Raw genomic sequence first — 16,839 nt, forward strand, 5'->3', positions numbered from 1 at the left:
ATAGAGCAATTACTCGGATGCTCGACCCCTCCCTCCTCAATCATGGAGCCCTTTCTTGACATAGCGTTTAACACTAGCGTTCAATTGTTTTGAGTGTTCAATCTTTGTGGTGGGTCTTGCTCGATTTTACCATTTGCTCGGTAAAGTTTGCTTGGTGTTTCTTTCAAGAAGGTTACAAGGATGTGTCTTTGAGAAGTTAGATGTCATCTCCTTCATTATTCTACACATGATATCACTATTGATAGCTCGCTAGAGTTGTTTTGATCATAGCTTTGAAGGATTATCTTATTAAATATACTTGGCACTACCTTAACGAAGCATAGAGAATCTTTGCACATGCATCCACCTTGAGGGGAAGGTGAGCGAGGAGAGCGCCACAAAATTAGGCCTTGCTTCTTCTTAGCCACCCCAACAACACGCAAGTCATATACTAGTCTTTGTAATTTAATGTCCAACGAGTTTTCCTCCCTGATGCACTTCTTCATTTTGTCGCAATCGATTAAAAATGACTGTATAATGTTGTGCCTTAACAAGTTTTTTTCCTTAACGTACTTTTTCATTTTGTTGCAATTGATAAATTCATTTTGTTGCCTTAATTTAGTAATCCTCTTTTTGGAGAATACGAGCCTTAAGAATACACCACCTCATTCCAATCCCTAAGGGCTAGTTGATCAATAAGAAATGTGGCCACAGCTATGTGCATTTTAGTCTTGTATGTGGAGGTGAATTTCTTTGTGTAATTCCTGATATCTTCAATGTAATCCTCTCCATAATATCAAGCATTAACCAAAATATGCCAAGCACTCACAAGCACAATAGTACAACACAAAATCAAACATTCAAAGTCCTCGCCTTTTCATACTTTTCTTTGTCACTTTGACCAAAAGACATGCTTGAACTCCTTTGTATTAATAGGGTCAATCCAAAAAGCTAGCCAAGCAACAGTATTATCATTGCGTATCTCCTTCCATCTGCACAAGACAATGAGGGTATGTTAGCTTACTGCAGCTTGTTTTTCTGCAGTATCCGTGGAAATAAAATAAAACACAGGTTTGTGAATACAGACATCCTCCATAGCCTTAGCTTTTTTGCCTAACATAATCTTACTACAAACAACCAATCGATATTGTACAATACAAGCTACCACCATGACCTACAACATACTTTTGAAGCATCCAACAAACACCACACCCCCCCCCCCCCCCCCCCCCCCCCCCCAAACCCAATTTATATAATTTAAAAAAAACCATACCCAAAGAAAATTTTAAAAAATAAAAAAATCATTTGATGCCATTGACCTGTTGATAGGCTCTGATAGGGGACACTTTTTTTTTTGGAGGTAAACATGAAGTACCTGTGTCCCTCCATTGGACAATCTGGTATAGGTGCATCTTTCCCAATGTTTATCACAATATCCTCTGGGAATATGCGTTGCTTCAACTTTCCCATCTGCAAATAGAAAGCAAGTCTACAGCTTAAGTGGTGCCAACGATTCCCGAATCGAAGGACAATATGATGCATGCTAACCACCGTAGTTTTTTAGGTCAGGATCACTCTCAGGCATGATAAGATCCCCAATATAAGATCTTATAAGAGCTGCTAGAACAAAATCCAAACCTTCGGATGTTCTCCTCTCCCTCTAAACAAGCCAGGTGGCTCCACTCGAAAATTTCCGACCTAAAAGATCACACCAAAACGATGAGTACTAGCGTTCACTATGACAATGATCAGATAACAAAATGCATTACCTTTTCTTTTACTCCGTCCACAAGTGCCCACATGTATTTCTCCTCTTGCTTTTGCTTCTCCTCTATTATCCTTTTCCTCTCCTGCCCATTGCAGTCAGTTTATGGGTTTGCATTTGACCTTTTGGTCGCAAGCGTACAAAATACCCAGAGATGCACATTCGATAAACTTCACGACGTAGCACACACATGAAGAAGACATCATCATACCAATATGAAGATTACTAACGAGCAGAAAATTACCTCTAAAGTCATCCTTTTCTTCTTCACCTCTTCAGCAAGATGCCACTCATATATGGGAGTAAAATCGCAACCCTCAAGGTTCTGTATGACATGACCGGGCCCTAAAATCATCCTCCAATCATTCCAAAAATTAGACAGAAACGTTGGTTTTGTCATGTAGTCAGACTCACGCATCGCTGCAAACATCGTGGCTACCTGCATAAATTAATTTGTTTCAAGATGAAGCAAGCTACCATGAAAGTATCACAAGATCATAAAGCTTTCACATTGACCTCCTCTTGTGCAGGTGCAAGAGTAACAGGTTTCTTTTCATACAATATTTTGATGCCATGCGGACTGTAAGGAGGGGGGAAAAGGACACCATTGTGCTTCAGAGTAGTCCATTTTTGTCCACCACCTGCTGCACCAAGCGCATTCATAGGGGATGTTTTCGGCAACCTTGAGGATGGCTTTGGTGCAAACCGGGGGAAGAACTCAGCAGTCTGAGCGTACCAAACGGTGGTTTTGGCGTGCAAGAAAAGGATTCAGAATAACCTGTTGGTGAAGATGGTTTTGATATCAGCTTTGGCTTTTTCCCAGCCGAATCATGCTTGGATTTTTCATCAAAAGGTCTCTTCTTGGAACCATAGTCCTTTGGTGAAACTATTATTTCATGAGACTTTGAAGGACCATTGGCTGGTCTTTTAGAAACCAAGGGTTTATCATCATGTATATCAGAATCACCCTCCACCTCTATGCATGGAGACCGCAAGAGGACACTTTTGGTTAGTGGTCAACCTGCTTGCCAGAGGCTCATTATCCGAACACTGCTGAGAGCTTTGCTCACGAGCATTCCCAAAACCATTCCTTGGGATTTCAGTAGCCAACTTTTTTAGAACTATCCCATTTTTAAAGAGATCCTTTGGCTGAACACTTACTGAAAGTGATGGCCGCTTGAAGAAACAAAGTTGCTTAAAATCCTCAGAATCAGTGTCCTGAGATGTAAACTTTTTGGTGCTCAGAACAGATGGTCGGGATGTCAAAGGGTTTCCACTGTCATTTGGAGACAGTTTAGTAAAACTTTTGCTATGTGTTGCAATCGCAGGTAGTCTCACTCCCCCTTCCAATGCTTGTCCAGAGGAACCTACTGCAGGACTTTTACCTTTGCTTAGAGTATTTCCATGAGTAGACAGAGGTTGCTTCTGAGGCTTACTGCTGTTCTTCTTCTCAAGACCTGAGTAAAACCACCAGAAATTCATCACTCATTGCATGTCAAAAATATGGGAAAAAATAATTAGTAGAAGAACATGTATAACGTAGCGCAGCTCTCAACCAATCAGCAAACGCAGACACCAGACACTCTCTGCTCGTCTCCTTCACTCTCTCCCACGATCACAGAGTTTGATGCTTTGATATCATGTCGACGTTGAGGGAGCATATATATATATATATATATATATATATATATATATATATATAGAGAGAGAGAGAGAGAGAGAGAGAGAGAGAGAAATGAAATGAAATGAAATGTTATATTAACGTCTTCAAAAGGCCAAAATGACCTATGAGACCAATCAGTTACAAAATAGTGAATCTAATACCATGTCTGGGTACAAAAGAACTAGAAAAGAACTAGAAGTGGAACAAAATACTACTACTACTACTACAATCTAAAACTACGTGGGTGTAGCAGCTGATACAATAGGTACCCGGTAAACTGGATGTAACAGTGTGTGAAACAAAGATGGAAGAAATGGTGAGGATCCATCCTCATCTGCACTCTGGATGTCGAGAGAGTATGGCTCGAATCTTCTGTTGTAGTCTCCGTCGATGCTGTGTAGCTCCTCTCCTCAGTCGCGGTCGTCTGTATCTCTGTAGCTCCAATGCTCGGTCGATGAGAGTGCCAGTAGTGGTCGAATGAGTGTGGGACGAGCTCTGCAGTGGTGGCTGCTCCTCTGGCTGTCCCATATCTAGTGAAAAGAAATCTGTAATGTGTCTCTGGGACTGCCTCTCTCTAGCTCTCCCCAGTAAAGTGTCTCTATACCTGTGTAACTCAAGTAGATATAGTCCAAGACATCTCTGATCCTCATAACTCATGACCCTAGATAGAGGACCAAAACCCTCTCTGAATAAGCAGTGGAAACGCCCCCGTATCTCATAGAACACTGTGCAATGACATATGTAGTGCAACTCTGTCTCTGGCTCTCTCTAGCATAATCGGCATATCCTGCTGTCTGCTGGTATCCCTCTGAATCTACCGGTCTCAATCTCGAGCTGATGTGAGGATGTGCGTATCTGACCAATGGCACAACGCAAACCATGAGACATATGTGTGTCCATGTAGCTGGGTCGAATCACAAACCCATCTCCTGTGAGGTGGAGAAGATGCTCTCTATAGAAAGCCATCTTTGTGCTCAACTCCTGAGGCGGCTCTATCCATGTCCTCCTGGTGTCGAGCTGGATCAGGTCCTGACGAATGAGTCTAGTGATCTCCACCCGTGTAAGAGACAGCGAGGGTGCCTGAAGAGAATACTGGAAAGGGGGCAACCTGTCCATGGTGAAGCCATGCGTCTGAAACCATGAAGTCATCTGTGCATACCAGCATGAAGTGTCCCCCTGTAGAGCTAACTGTAGAGAGAGAGAGAGAGAGAGAGAGAGAGAGAGAGAGAGAGAGAGAGAGAGAGAGAGAGAGAGAGAGAGAGATTGCTCGAACCAACCAACCGGCAATGAATTAGATTATTATTACAATGGGGGCAGAGAGCTTCTTATATAGTCTCCTGAGGGTCTTAAATACACCTCAGATGAATTGCCCGACCCTGACTCATGTGAAATAAGTAAAATTGATACCTAGAATGACAAAATAAATAACTAGGATCTCATTGGGAATTCACTTGAGATGCATGATTTTAACAAACTCCAACCAACTGTCTCTCGTCTCAAGAGTTCTCTTTGAATTCTGATCTTTTTACCACCTTGTCAAGTAACTTGCCGCTTTCACTTTTGGCCTCAACATAGGCAGATGTGGATATGTTTATTGCACTTGTACAATTTAATAGAAGGTCAAGTTCAGGACTTATCAGGCTTTAAATGCCAAGTGGTTGGAGGAGAGATTACTAAACATGGTGTGCCAGATGTTGGGACAACGTAAAGCTTAAACATACTTAGATGAATCCAGGATAAGCCTAGATTCACCCTTGAAGGAAAGTGCAAGGGATAGCCCCATGGTAGTCACCCACAAGACAATATAACCATCAGCTCCATCATGCATAGTATTGACTAAATACCACGACATCCCCACTAACATCGTCAGTGCCCAATAGTGGGTGTAGAACTAGGTACTAAAATATGCTCCCCAACACAACACACCACACGCACACACATGAGCATACATCAACACAAAGTTCAACGTACTGAGTTTCTGTCATGATTCCGGAGATCAAGGGCAGACTCAGCCATAATGAAGCCTAGCACTAAAAGAAGCTTAAACATCTCTAGATGATCAACGGGGTTATGGGATAGTCCTCGAGATTCTTGCTTGACTGACTATGATCTCAATTTGTGTGAGAAGGGATCCACACATCGGTTACAGAAATGTAGTACGAGTCTGTACGACTTATGGACTGTAGTTGCAAATGAAAATTGTGCCTTGATGAGCTCTCATATACCAGACACAATAGCATCTTAATAAAGAGTGAACTAGCAGCTCCTTGGCGCTCCCCCATCAGGGAGCTGGAAGGCTTTTCCATAAGTTTCCATACGGCATGGGTATGGATGTCACAAACTGGTGACGTGGCAACCCTATAACCCCGGGGACACAAGAATATAAGAAATAAAACACTGGATTATGCTGACATGGCTGCGGTACGATTTTCTGCAAATTGCGCTGACTGTACAGACAGCTGCAAAACGCGTTGGCTGCTGACGTGGCCTGATAGTACGGAATTCCGCGAATTACGCTGGCTATTTTCAGCCCTGCCAGCTTTTGGAGATAACTTCTTTTTAATTTAGAAGCTTTTGGGGGCTCTGCTCTCGCCCACTTACCTTGCGCACGCATTGCACCCCCCCTCTCTCGCCATCGCTCTCCCCCCCAGCCTCCCTCGCGCTGCCCTGCCTTGCCCAGCCTGCTGCCTGCTGTCAGCACCAATGCGCAGCCAGCCCAGCGCATGGTCAGCCCTCACCGCTCCCGCCGCGCCTCAGTCCTCGCCCGCCCCAGCCTCGCATTCCTGCTTCTCCGCATCGCACCCCCCCCCCCCCCCCCCCCGGGTCGTGCTCGGCTGATTTGGTCAGCACCTTCGACGTGCTTGGTCCAGCAGAGGGCCACCTTTCGTCAACGTCACTTCGCCCCTTCTCCACGGCAACAAACACTGATGGAGGCTCATGCTCCACCTCAGAGGGACTCTAAGGAAGCCCCCTCGCCCGACCCTACAGAGCCCATTATCCGACTTGCTCTTTAGCCGACATAGCAAGCGAGCCTCGCAGCAAAGGTGGAACGCCTTTAGGCGACTCCTGTCATCTGCAAGATTTTCGGCACCAGACCCAGCAGAGGAGAGGTGCGTGATATTCTCCAGGCCTGCCTTCTCACAGAGGTGAACAAGATCTTGGATGTTCACTTCCTCAGACGCGGCTACTATCAGATAGAGTTCAAGACCTCCGAAATGGCGTCCAAGGTCATCGCGATGGGCCCCTTGGCCATCCGAGCAGTTCGAGCCCACTTTCGACAATGGAGGCATGGTTTCGATCCAACTACAGATATTCTGGTAGAGAAGGTAGACCTTCCCATCTCCGTCTGCTTTCCCGATTTGAGGAGGGAGTACCTGCCACACTTGTCCAGGATAGGCTCAGAGATTGGGACTGTCCTGGAGACACCTCGCACGGCAACCTCTATAGCTGCCAAGGCGGTACGTGTTCTGGTTTGGGACACCCACACTCTCTCGAAGGTCATCCTACTACCTCGGTGAGTGGAGGTTGGTTCCCTCAGAGCGTGGAGTATTCGGGCCTCCCGAATCAGTGTTTCATTTACAGATAGATGGGCCATTTGGCAAAGGCCTGTCCTCACAGGAGACCTCGACCCACAACGCATGCGGCTCATGATAAATTTCAGCTTGCTTGTGTACGTGTAGGTGGAGGCTACCTGCCGAGCCGGTCACGTCGCTTTTTGGGGGGGCAACATATACTTTGAAAATATGAAGGGCATGCGCCAGAGTGTCTGCAGATGCACGCACGTAGCGCAGTGGTGAAGGCAGCGCCTCTCGGCTGTGAGGTCGGGGATTCAAGTACTACGTGTGTGCTCCGTGTATTGACTTTTGGTCAAAGGTCGGCTAACGGCTACATTCGACCTGGGGCTAACGGCTAACGGCTTGCCTTGCTTTGCCATGAGGGTAAGCAAGCCGAAATATAACTAAAACCCAGCGCATGCGCAGCCTCCCAAGGCTAAGCATGCCCAGCGGCCAGACACATAAGATGCACAAGCTAGTACCTTGACTGAGACCAACGATCAGACAACTGACGGTTGGCAGCAGATGCCTGGCTGCCACCGACAGGGGCGGGCTCGCTCCACTGCTCCCGCTGGTGGCCGAACTTTTGCAGCTCAACAGCACTCAGTTTCGACTGGGAACTGTTTTGACCCCCTTCAGCAGGACTGCCTGAGGAGGCCCTGTCCACTTCAGTTCCTCCACCTCCAGCTCCTCCTCCCTCAGACGCTGCCGCTCCGCCTCCCCCGCCTCCTCCCCCTCCCCCACCTCCGCCTCCCATCCCTCCACGGTGGGGCCCACAGCCTCATCTCCCGACCCCTCCTCCACTCCTCCTCAGACGCAAGGGACTGGGACACGCGTCTGCCGCGAGGCGATCTCTTGGTAGTGCTTTCGCCACGAGCCGTGTGGCTCGAGAGGGACATCCCCACTTGAGGCCACCTTTTTTGGTGCAGACTTCTCCTTTTGCAGCAGTCCCTAGAGGTTTGACTAGCTTTGACATTCGCAAACACTGGGATTTCTTCAACTACAGCTTCACACGGTTCCTGGGTGACTGTTCTCCTAACCTGGAGGAGGCTTGCTTTCGAGTCCACGTCCTTTTTCTTGCAGCTAGAGGCATTGAGGCCTTGGACACAGCGGTGGGTTTCTCCTTTCCGATCTACGGTAGGGATTCCACAGAGTGGACCCAGCACATAGTTCTTAACTGGCTCCAGATTCAGGCTACTCAGTTCTCACACCACACAAGGGACTTAGGGGTGACAGATTTGGTGCAGCACTTTGGCCTCTTGCCAAGTTCAGCGTGACACTTCCGGGTGCAGCGGGTTGCAGGCACATTGTGGTGCATTTGTTTGTTGAAACTGAGAGCCTTCCTTGTTATGTATTTGTTCATGAAGATCCTTGGACAGAAGATGTAGCCCTTCGGGCTACATGCTCGGCCTGGGCCTGGGCGGGACAGTCTAGAGGTCGTTCGCATGTGGATTACTCCCCATCCAAACCGGCCTCAAAGATAATGATGTTGGCTGCTATGGCAATGTCTGTTTTCTCTCACCGACTCCATGAGGATCATCTCATGGAATGTGTAGGGATTAGGAGGGCCCCAGTTTCAGTATAAGAGGGGTCGGCTGTGTTAGGAGCTTTAGAGATGCCTTGTGGGTGGTGAGATTGTCACAAAGTGATGACGTGGCTGCCCGCTCTATAGGAAAATCAAAAACCCTAATTTGCTGAAACCCTAACCCTAACTGCAGAAAATCAGAAACCCTAATTTTCTGAAACCCTAACCCTAAAAATCAGAAACCCTAATTTGCTGACGTGGCTTGACACGTGGCAGCTGTACAGACCCCCGCGATTGCGGCGTGATTTTTGAATAGCAGGGCGGCAGTTTTTGATTTCAGCTTTTGGACTTTCTTTTCCTACACAAGTTGAGAAAGAGAGAGGGAGAAGCCTCTTTGCTTTATTTCTATTTAAGCAAAAGAGAGAGAGTTCTTTTGTTTGCTTAATTCCCTCTCAAGAGAGAGAGAGATTGTGAAAAGCAGAGAAAGCTTTTGCTTTATTTTCCAGGCTTTTAATTTTCAGCTTTTGGGACAGCTTTTGAAGCTTTTGGGGGCTCTGCTTTTAGCATCCCTTTGTACTATTTAAATACGTGGGCAGGGCCTCATAACTCAGAGCATCTGGACGCAGAGTCTAAGTGTGAGTGCCTGCCCGCACTCTTGTAGAGTAATACAAAAAGAAATACCGAAAGGGGCGCCAGTCTTTGGGAAAAATATCTCTAGGCACGGAACTCCGCCGGGCAATGTCGAATAAATTGTAAACTGTGAACTGTTTTGAAGTGGTTATTTGGTGCTGTCGTGGTAGATTCTTGACTTGGAGTGTCCAAGTCTGCTATAGAGATTGACATTCTTATGCTACAGGAGTATCATCTTTGTGAGAGCCGCATTAGACGGAGTGGTCAGATATTGCGTGCTCGCTATGAGACGTTTTGGTCAGCTACATTTGGACTTGGAGGCATCCAGGGAGGGGTATGTATGACTATTGCGGATTCTTTGTAACATGCCATTGTGGGCAGAGGGATTATTGTGCCAGGTAGGGCTCAGTGGATCACTATGTTGGTTCAAGGTTGCCTCATGGGCTTCCCGAACATCTATGCGCCCAATGTGGCAAGTGCACGTGTAGAGTTTTAGTCTCATAATGTTGAGTCTCTACCGTAGGCAGAGCAATGGTGCATTGGGACTGACTTCAACATGTTGGAGGACCCCTCTGACAGGATTGGAGGTAGCCATACTACTGTGCATGAAGTTGAGTTGGCATATTGGGAGAGGTTTTGTATGATTGAAGGTTTCAGATGTGTGGCAGCATTCTAGCTTTGTGAGGCCCCCAAACAGCTTGGCCTTCTCCTGTTCGGACCGCAGAGTGGGAGGAGTGAATCTATCTCGGATAGATCGCTTCTACACTAGTAACCACTTCTGTGACTTGGGTGGGACAATTCGCATTCTGGCTTGGTCTTCTTTTGCGGACCATGCACCAGTGATCCTCACAGTGACAGATAGACAAAGAAGGGGGAGCACGATGCTACGTATCCCTAAGAGGACTATACGCTTGGAGAAAGAGTGGTGTCTATTTGGACAGAGGGCTTAGCCATGCAGGACTATCCTGCTCACAGAGTTGCCTCTGGACTTGCTCAGCTTAGTCGGCTATTTCTTCAATATTCCATGGCCCACCTGGCTGCAACGAGAGAGGAGGAGCAGTTTCTCCGACAAGGCGTTTCTTCCTTGCAGAAGATGCAGGAGCAACATCTAGACAATCCTTGGTTGGAGGAGCAGTTGCAGCAGGCTCGCCAGGAGCTTGCCAGCACACAGGAGAGGCGCCATGAGTTTGATTTCCATCGACAGGCAACTCAGTGGCCCCAGGTGGGTGACAGAGTGACAGGGACTTTCTTTGAGGCAGTGGGACCCCGACATATGCATACTAGGGTCAGCCAGTTGAGGAGGCCCGATGGGTCAGTTGCTTCAGAGCCCGAGGACATGCGAGCAGTTGCTACTGACTTTTACCGTGACCTGCTATCAGCAGAGCCTCAGTCAGAGCGTCACGATGCATGCAGAGAGAAAGTTTGGGCCCAAATGCCTTGTCTTGTGACTGAGGAGATGCGCTAGAGGCTTGAGCTGCCTCTTCAGCTAGAGGAGCTCCACGTGGTCCCCAGAGCACTTCCCCGTGGTAGTTGTCAAAGTGAAGATGGTTTGACTCCCAGTTTTTTTGTAGAGTACTGGGACTTGCTTGGCTCAGATCTCTGCAACGCTTTTCAGTACATCCTGCACACAGGAGAGATGCCTGATAGCATGAGTGAGGTTCTAATTTACCTCATTCCCAAGGAGGGTGGCTCCTTGGAAGAGATTCGACAGTGGCGGCCCATTCCTCAACTCAGCCTACAAAATTCTTGCCAAGGCTCTGAGTTTGACGATTCAGCCACTTCTAGATACATGGGACACAAATAGGTTTTGTCAAGGAGCGTAGTATCCTTGACAACATCTTTACGTTTTGCGAGGCATCTGCCCTCGCTCGCCTCCGTGGTGAGGATCTGGTGATACTTCTTCTCGATTTTGAGAAGGCCTATGATAGAGTTGATTCGGACTTTTTGGAGGGCACTCTACGCAGGATGGGCTTCTCAGATGCTTGGATCAGAGGTGTGTCAGCTCTTTACAGACGGGCACACAATCATGTACTTTTTGGCAGGTGGTAGAGTAGATCGCTTCATGCTCACACGTTCGGTAAGACATGGCTGCTCTCTTGCCCCCTTTCTCTTTCTGTTCTATGCTGAGGCAATGAGCAGATTTTTGGTTTCACAGAAGGTTGGTCTACGTGGCTTAGCGCTCCCTATTCGGGGCGACGAGTTACTGGATGCTGAGTTTGCAGATGACTCAGCTTTGTACTTGGAGGACTAGGAGGCCAACCTTCACAGGTGTGAGCGGGCTCTTGAGGCCTTTTGTTGTGTATCAGGCGCACGGATCAACTGGAGAAAGACAGTGGCTTTCTCGGTTGGTAGTACTCCTACGCCTGATTGGCTGCCAGGTGAGGGTTTCAGATGGATTCCCCCAAGGGCTACAGTTCGATACTTGGGCTGTCAATCCCCTCCTCATGTCCATCAGGAGGAAGCTATTAAATTGGAGCTCCGCAGGACTTTCCTTGGCAGGCAGAGTTGTAGTGACCAACCAGGTGTTGTTGGATACTATGTGGTACATCATTTCTTGTTGGATCTTTTCGAGTTCCTGCATCAGCCAGGTAGAGAGGCTGATCAGGAACTTCCTTTGGTCAGGGCGCGACCCTCAGATAGCCCGGGCCAAAGTGGCCTGGTAGGTCAGCACTCTTCCATGTTCTTAGGGAGGGTTGGATGGAATTGGAGCTGATCTCTTGAGATAGCTAATTCCAGTGTTGGAAGATTTCAACTACTAGTGTGGGAAGATTTCAGACAACAGATTGGACAGGAATCAGAGACTAGACTGGAATGTGGATATGAAATAAGAATCAGACTTATGTACTGGAAATAAGGTTCAGATTCAAATTCAGATTCAGAAGACTGGACGAGAAGTAAGTATAACTGAAATATATGCCATGATTGGGATTACAGATCAAGATTACACTAAATATGATTTACAGAGAGAAAGTACATCTGACAATACTGCCAATGATTCTCAAGTACAAGTATAGCCAAGGCGCTAATCCAAATGATAATAATTGCCAACCCGATTACAATGTAATGGGCCCTATTTATACACTTCTGGTTTATTGTAGTAATTACTAAGTAATTCGCTGCCCATCCTCTAAGAAGACGTTCCCACACAGTGAACGATCCAGCCGTCTAAATCCTTCCCTTCTTTCTTGAATTTTGGCAAGATTCCCAAAATTTCTGAAAAAAAATAAAAATCCCCTGTCTGATACTGATGTGAGACTGAAAAAGCCATCGTCTGGTTCTGATGTTGGGATTCCGGCTTGACCACTGATAGAATGGCCATACAAAGATTGCGAGTAGGCAGCTGAAAAGGCCAAGGTGGAGTTCTCACCAAGCCAAGGTGGAGCTGTCATTAGGCCAAGGTAGAGCTGTCATCTCCACCTGCTTGCTGAGGAGAAAAGTCGCCACTGAATTCTGAGATGGAACTACCCAGTATCCTTCCATTGAACCGTCTTCCGTTTGCCCTTTGACCTGGCTGGCGCTTGAGAAGTCCCAGTACCAGCATTCTCCTTTTGAATTAGTCGGTAAATGGCCTCCTGCTCAAGCTTATCCCGCCGGGTCGGTGATCATCTCTACTTCATAAGGCGTGAGGGAATGATAGGTTTTGGCGTCAGGATCATAGAGTGTACGCCTGCCCTTACTCAGTCTAGTTCTGGTCTGGTTCTGGCCAGTTTATGACAATGCAAAGCATTATGGATCCATCCTTCTGGAAGAGGCTGATTAGTTTTGACTCGAGCTTCGAAAAGAATCTCAGCCATCTCCCTGTACTGTGGTGCCAGACCCGGTTTTGCTGCAATGTCTTTTTCAGGCAATTTAGAAGATTCAACCGTAAGTTGTAACAACTGATTAGTAATCCTGGTCAGTCCTCTGATTGAATCTTCCAGTGGCCCATACATAGCTGAATCCTATGCATCTCCTCTTTCAGTGTCTGAATGTCGTTGATTTGGAGAGCATCATTGAACAACGTCTGCCAAGTCTTCCATTCCACAGTTGATCGCTCATACCAATCCTGAAGCTCATCAGTGATTTTGAAATATGTGAGACGATCAACTGGTTCTGGATGTTGAGGATACAGTGCTGGAAATAATCTTGGCAGCTCTGTTTCTCTTGTTGGAACAGCATACAAGAGAACTGGAGAATCAGGCATAAATTCTAAGAAATTAAAAACAGCCTGGTTCTCCTACTGCATCATCTTTCTGGTGATTCTCACTAGCTGGAACAATGTTCGGAGAGCAGTTGCCTGTGCTCCGACTAACACTCGTGTCTGAAGTCCTCTGCTAGTGGCTGTTTGGTCCTTAAGAATAGCTTTGACTCTCTGATCCAACACACCTTTGGCAGTTTGCATTTGCACCAAAACTTCCTTGAGTTGTACCCTAACATCCTTCATACATCGGTAAGTTGGTTTGTTACCCAACAGAAGTTCCAGTTCCAGGGCTAGGGAGCGACAATCTGCAGTAGGCTGCCTTTGCCAGTGCGGGTTTGCCACTCTCTCATCAGCATTGAGTATCCATTCAGAAACTCGTTCCAGCAGCTGGACTGTACTGGGATGCGCAGGTAGTCGGCAAACTTCTTTATCATGGAAAGCTGTGATTTCCAATGTTCTACCATTTCCGTGGCTCCCACATATAGCCTTTGAAATCGTTCCAAGTCAGATAAGAGACCATCATCCTCCAGATACTGTTTGGTTATGGAGGCCTGTTGATGTCTCAATTGCCTATTCAAGGTAATGAGCTGCAGTGAATGCTGATGATCAACGACTGGTCCCTCATCCTGCACTTTCATTTTCCCTTTAGCATCCCTGTTGAGATGGAACTGTCAGTTGGCTGATTCCCAGTGTGACTGGGCTGCTGCTCTTCAGTCTGCTGGTTACCCGACTGGTGTCCTTCAGCCTGTCCTTCCTACTGGTCCTCATTCTGGTCTGGTTGTGTGACTGGCCTTCTTCATTTGGCCCTGTCCCACCAGTACCAGGTCCTGGAGGTGGAGATGGTGGTGGGGCATCATCATCATCCTTTGTATGCCCAACTTCTTGATCATCCTCCTCCTGATCAGCTTCATCTTCCTGATCTTCTTCTTCCTCATCTGGAGAAGTCTGCTGCTCAATATAATCTAATATAGCTTGATTCATCAGAGCATTATTGTACTCAGTCACCTTGTCCCGCAAATCGCTCTGCATACTTTCCATCAAGGACTTTAAATTCTCTAAATTGAAAACAGCATTGCCTGATGGATTTAAAATTTCAGACAAGCTGTTATAGATGTATCTTTCAATCAGAGAAGCCTTCAGAGCAGTATGGCGCATTAGCAGGTTTTTGAATTCCTCCCGCTTCATCCTGAGCATTGTTTCAGCCCGCTATGCAGCTCTCAGTGCTTCATTTTGTTGATTCTTGATGATCATTATTTCAGACTCAGCCTTAGCTAGCTTTTTGTTTAGCAACTCATTAGTCCTTTCTGAATGAGCTTCCAGTATCCTGTGTTGTATGTTCTGCTCTTCTCGGGCTTTCTGGAGCTTTTCAATCTGATCTTGTGTCTCTGTCAAATCAGCTTTGAGCTTTTTCACTTCATCTTCTGATCGAGCAGCCTCCATCAGTTGTCCCACACAACTGACAATGGTATTCCAAGAAGACTGTATAAGGACTGAACATCTGTCTTTGACTGTGGTTGGATCAGAATCAGTAGGCTCATATATTGCCACTGGAGCTATGTAAGGTAAAGTTGCATAATTAGCTTTACTGAGCAGAAGATGCCCTTTCAATTGCTTAGTCTGCATTTGCTGCAACTTGTTCTGTTTTACCAGTTGTAGAAGGTTTCCAGTATTTGGAGTAGAAACTCCACCAGGAAAAGTCGAGGAAACTGGAGCTTTCCCTTTATCCAGTTGGCTCTTTCCTTTGTCCCCTGACTGGTCAGCTATCTTCTCAGAAGTGGCTGGCTTGGCCTGATCTTTTCCAGATCCAGTAGCAACTGCACTTTTTGCTATTGACTGGTTAGGCACAGTCTTCTGAGTAGATTGCTGCTCTGTCTGGCTCACTACAGCTTTCTCAGTGTTTACTGTCTTGAACTGGCTTTCTATCTGCTTCAAAAACTCACTGCTCTTTGTCAGTGTAGTCTTTGGCTTCTTTGAACTGCCAGCCTGTTCTGCAGTTGCTTTCCTTTTCAGGTCTGTTGATATAGTTTGACTGTCCGTTTCTTCATCGTTTGAGGACAGCTCAATGTTCTTTGGCTCAGAAATTGGCTTCTCACTCCAAGCCTTCTCTACCTGCTCATTAGCATCTGCTGCAGTAGCCCAATACAGGAATTGCCAAACATACCAGGCTTTAAAAACATTTTGAGATTTTAGCTTGGCAGTTTGCTGGAGTACATTGTGCGAGAGAATTTGACAAAGATTAATAGGAACCTGTGGATCCAATATCTTGGCCAACAGCATAGCAAACAATTTTTCGGATATATACGTTGGGTTGTTTTTAAGGCTTACTGCTTCGGCTACAAACCTGTAAGCAGTGGAGGCTTCCAGTCCTGCTACTGGAACTCCTTGAGCACTTGCCTTGCGCTTTTGTCTAGCCATTTCATTCTCCTTCAGAGCTATACTTATCTGTTGTGCAGTTGCCACAGAAGGTTTGGGCTCATTGGGCATTCGGAATGCAAATGCTATGGCTTCTGATGTCACTGACACCTTCCTACTATTTACCATGGCACTGCCATCTTCAGCGTCGAAGGAATCAAGAACTTGCTTGATGATGTCAGCATCAAAAGCAATTCTTGTAGCTTGCAACACAACTCTAAGATCCTAGAGTTGTAGCAGAGTCATTGCTTGATCAGTGAATACATAACGCTGGATTTTACTGTACGGGATAATGGGAAGGCTTGCCTTTGCCTCAGCAACTATGGCCTGGGTTTCCTCAAGAGACTCCTGTATCTTCTCTGAGCGTTTCCTTCTACCCATACACTGTGAGGTCAATGACGATGAAACAGGCGAAAGAGAAGATGACTTACTTGTCGTGTCGAAGCCGTTTCCTGGTGTTGCTGGCAAGGCTAGCTGACAGTCAACTGTCTCGTTAGAGGTCGAAGTTTGCGGCTGCAGCGAAGAAACCTCGGAGCTTGGCGATGGCGAATGGTTAACAGGAGGGAAGCGTCGCACAGGGGATTTATGAGGAAAAATGCTAACTCTCCTGACTGTTATACGTGTTCGCGTCATAAAAGCTCCACCACTCGCCGCTCCTAGACTTGTGTGCGTCGTTGCTGTCGTGGCAAACATGCATTAGACAAGACTGCGACCCATCCTTGAAATAATTACCACTGGCGTGCCATTTGACCGTTGGGCGCTTAAAAATTGGAAAGTGTGTCCCTACTGGTACTGGACTGATTTCCAATCTGGCTCGACCATACTGGTACTGATTCTAAGGTCAGCCTGATCTGGTCCTTCTGGTACTGGTTCTGAAGTTGGAACTGATTGCACATGAAAAGTCCAAAAATGTCTGATTCTGGTATCACTTGATCAGCAAACTCCAGTTCCTTAGTACCTTGTTTTGGCCCAGTTCCTCTGGTCTCTGACTAATAAAGCTTGATCTTTGCTCCATTATATACTCCTGGCAACATCAATCCAGATAAATCTTTCAGTCTGACTGTGCCATTGGAGAAGACCCAGTCTACCTCAAAAGGTCCTGCCCAGGAAATCTTCAAGTTCGGCTTCTTT

At 46.6% G+C, this 16,839-nt stretch overlaps 1 pseudogene across 1 annotated transcript in view; it reads right to left on the reverse strand.

Moving 5' to 3' along the window:
- Window positions 1-697: 697 nt before the first annotated feature.
- LOC147447819 (uncharacterized) overlaps window positions 698-16,839 on the reverse strand; it is a 59,059-nt pseudogene continuing 42,917 nt past the window's right edge. The window contains exons 3-8 of the transcript XR_015189734.1: window positions 2,261-3,201; window positions 1,989-2,183; window positions 1,749-1,829; window positions 1,618-1,677; window positions 1,355-1,449; window positions 698-971 (exon numbers count right to left, since the gene is read on the reverse strand). The product of XR_015189734.1 is annotated as an uncharacterized LOC147447819 (transcript). The remainder of the gene's footprint in view (window positions 972-1,354; window positions 1,450-1,617; window positions 1,678-1,748; window positions 1,830-1,988; window positions 2,184-2,260; window positions 3,202-16,839) is intronic.

Source organism: Adiantum capillus-veneris, chromosome 11 (genome assembly GCF_014529385.1).
Source record: "Adiantum capillus-veneris isolate H3 chromosome 11, ASM1452938v2, whole genome shotgun sequence".
Classification (NCBI taxonomy): domain Eukaryota; kingdom Viridiplantae; phylum Streptophyta; class Polypodiopsida; order Polypodiales; family Pteridaceae; genus Adiantum; species Adiantum capillus-veneris.